Genomic DNA, 3,883 nt, shown 5'->3' on the forward strand with positions numbered 1-3,883 from the left:
CCCTCTGCATAGGGTCCTGTGCAGACGTGGAGAGAAATGGTAGCCAGGCACCAAGATACACAGGATGCCACATGCGCTCTGTGGAGTTTACAACCTCGTTAGAGCAGGACAAGATACATATGAAAAGTTAAATGAAATGTTTCAGTAACAGTTCTAGACAGTAGAAGAGATATCATAAAACAGTACATGATTCATTGCCAGAAGGACGGTTGCTGACAATAACTGCTGCAGGATTTCAAAGAAGAAAAAGTCACTTCAAGCTCAGGAAGGTCTGGGGAGACTTTATAGAGAGGGCAGGATCCAACTCAGTGTTGAAACATGCATGGAAACTGTGGATGGTCAAAGGAAGAGGCTCTTAGAAATGCTGGGTTTAGGCCATGCAAGGTGGCTCACGCCTGCAATCCCAGCGCTTTGGAAGGCCAAAGCAGGAGGATCGCATGAGCCCAGGAGTTTGAGACCAGCTTGGGCAACATAGTGAGATCCCGTCTCTACAAAAAATAAAAAATAAATAACAATTAGCCAGGGAATTAGTGTGGGGATGCATGTCCATAGTTCCTGCTACTTGGGAGGCTGAGGTGGGAGCATCACTTGAGCCCAGGAGGTTGAGGCTGCAGTGAGATACGATCACGCCGCTGCCCTCTAGCCTGAGCGACAGAGTGAGACCCTGTTTCAAAAACAAGAAAGAAAAAAAAATGTTGATTTTTTAAAAAAGAAAAATCTTTCAAGGTATGTGACTGGTGCAGGGAGGAAGGCCGCTGGGTGGCTGAGGCAGACGGGGCCGGTTGGAGAGGCGCACTGCACATTCGAGAAAGGATGGCTGCAGAAGATGGGAGCCGCCCAGATGTCCATTGGTGCGTGAATGGCTAAACAAAAGGCGGTATGTGAACATAATGGGCGATTCTTCGGCCTTCAGACGGAAGGAAATCCTGACACAGGCTACAACCTGGATGTACCTTGAAGACATGATGCTAAGTAGCCAGTCAAAAAGAGAAAATTCTGTACGATTCCACTTACATGAGGTACTGAGAGTGGTGAAATTCATAAAGTAGAATGGTGGATGTCATTTCTGGGAAGAGGGAAGACCGAGTTACTGTATAATGGGTATGGAGTTTCAGTTTTGCAATACGCAGAGCTCTGGAGATGGATGGTGGTGATGGCTGCACAACACGTGTGTAATTAATACCACTGATCTTAAAAATGGCTAAGAATGGCAAGCCAAGCAAAGTTGTAAAGTGGGGCTCCAGAGAAGAGATTCGGCAGTCGGCTACCAAAAATAAGGGCAATACCTTTCTTCAGGCCCCAGGCCTGAGACCCTCGGGCTCCACACCTGAGCGGTGAGCAGACGGTATGCTTTTCTTTCATCAACAGAGAACCCTTCCCCTGATTTTCTTGGGAAATACTGAACTCATTTTAATTTAATGAAGGACTTGTAGAATTTTTTTTTTTCTTTGAGATGTTTTGCTCTTGTTGCTCAGGCTAGAGTGCAATGGCGCGATCTCGTCTCACCGCAACCTCCACCTCCTGGGTTCAAGCAATTCTCCTGCCTCAGCCTCCTGAGTAGCTGGGATTACAGGCATGCGCCACCATGCCTGGCTAATTTTGTGTTTTTAGTAGAGACAGGGTTTCTCCATGTTGGTCAGGCTGGTCACGAACTCCCGACCTCAGGTGATCCGCCTGCCTCGGCCTCCCAAAGTGCTGAGATTACAAGCGTGAGCCACCACACCTGGCCAGGACTTGCAGAATTTTTTAAAGTCTTCGGCCTTGGAATCAGAGTAAGAACCCAGCTCCTGCGGACTTCGTGTCTGGTCCCTGCCCTCTCCCCAGGGTCTTACTCCAATGGATACAGACACAAAATAATACACAGCCCAATCACAGAGAAAATAAAGTGCAGGTGGCGCCTGCATGGCTCAGGGATGTGGGTGGCAAATTTGGGCTTCATTTAAGGAACTTGTTTAATATCTAGCTATCTAGTCTGTTCTAACTCACCCAAGAGCCATCAGAGAACCCAATAAGTGGTAGGTACTCAGTAACTATTTGAGATTCATATACCCTCACGATGAAATGGCTTTAGATTCTTCCAACAGTTCCGAAATAAAAGTCAAGCTAGCTAAAGGTATCTCCAGAAGCATTCTGGGGCACCCTGCTCTAAATGTGACTCCTGGGCCCAGGGTTATTTTGCCGGCACCTCTGCAGCCGCTAATCCATAACTCTAGTCATCACGGTTCCCTGACAAGAGAGCTTGCAAAGCACCCCCACCTTGAGTTCTGGTCCTTCCCTGGAGCTTTAGACAGGCCTCCTGGCTAATGATTTGTAGAAACTACCATTTTTAGAGTGGCTTTACTTTAACAACAACAAAAAAAGTGAACTATAAATATTAAAACTTCTTATCAGCCTCGCCAATGAGAAAACTCCCTCCCTGCATTCCTCAGGCCCTTTTGCAACAACCTAAATATTTTTAATCCTCAGGTAGATACAGACATTGGAAGATCAAAAATTACACCAGGGCCACAGGAACTTCAGCTCACGGGCTTGCAAGCCTACATTTGTATTCATGAGCTCAGTTTGTATGCTTGTTCTCTTATTTTGCTTCATTTTTAATTTAGGAAAAGATGGCTAATATATTAGATCACTTTCACTGCTGGGTCTTGTTAGGCTTCAGAAGTCTTTAAGGACAGACTGCTAAAAGAGTAAAAGAGAAGAAAGCAGAAAATGTGTCAGGGAAATGGAGTTCCTATCATTTCACTCACAAATTTTGCCTTTTAAATGTAGTCCTTCTACCAACGGTTCAGTGAAAGATGGTTTCCTTATTGTCATTTATTAGCCATGACAGGCAGCAACATTGGCTCAGATACAGTCTCCCTTCACCACAATTATCTAGTAATGCCTGCAAGGCAAAAGACTGCACAAAACTCCCTCCTTCTGGAAAGCTTCTCCCCAAGGCACCAGTTCAAAGCAAACCTCTATTAACTGGAACATGAACATCTGCAGAATTCTCTGGATAGGCCAATCCTACTATTCTTATAGTGAACCTAGAAACGAAGACACAATCACACTCCAGTCACCAGGAAACCAGGGGCGGTTCATAGGTGGAAGCGTCACAAACCCCCAGCGACAGCATCTGCCCCCAAATAAATACCCATAACTGACCTCAATACCAGGACTCCCCTTTTAGCAAGGACCCTTCCTGTCAACCTCCCCTCAAAGAGAGAAAAAGAAAAAAGTCAATTTTTTTTCACTAAAACTGAATGTAACAACCAGACAAGATATAAGATAGTATCAAAATTACATAAATTAGATGCCCTACTGACTTATCGGCCCCTAGACATATTTATTAATGTGATGTGATAAAAATGACACACTCCATCCTAACAGGACTCACAACTCTTGTGACTTGCGGCAATATAGAAATCTCTAATTTTCTACCTTTAAGTCTACTGATTCTTTCTTCCACATACCTTTTGTTTTATGTATTTTGGAGCAAACAGAGGGCGAGGAGTTTGGAGGAGAAAAGAGAAGGAAATTTAGGAGAGAAGAGAAGAGAGACTTGGAAAGAGGATAAGGTGAGAAGTCAGCAAAGGGCAGAACTCGGGACTGAAGGCTTCTGGGAGGGCGGAGGCCTAGGCCCTACCAGATAGATGGCCACACCTGGGACCAGGGGCAGGGTACACAGGAGACAGGGTAGGACCAGCGGCTGCCTTCGCATCTTACACAAATCTGATCCATAAAGCAGCCCCAGACATCAACCCTGGGGAACGCACACAGCTTGGGCATCTCAAATTATTCTTTGAGCATTAAAACATATGTAATATGCTTCGGAGACAATACAGAAAGGACAGGAGCGGAGAGTTAAGCATATAATTATATAACATAAAAATGTACATGC

Source organism: Pongo pygmaeus, chromosome 3, assembly GCF_028885625.2.
Source record: "Pongo pygmaeus isolate AG05252 chromosome 3, NHGRI_mPonPyg2-v2.0_pri, whole genome shotgun sequence".
Taxonomy (NCBI): domain Eukaryota; kingdom Metazoa; phylum Chordata; class Mammalia; order Primates; family Hominidae; genus Pongo; species Pongo pygmaeus.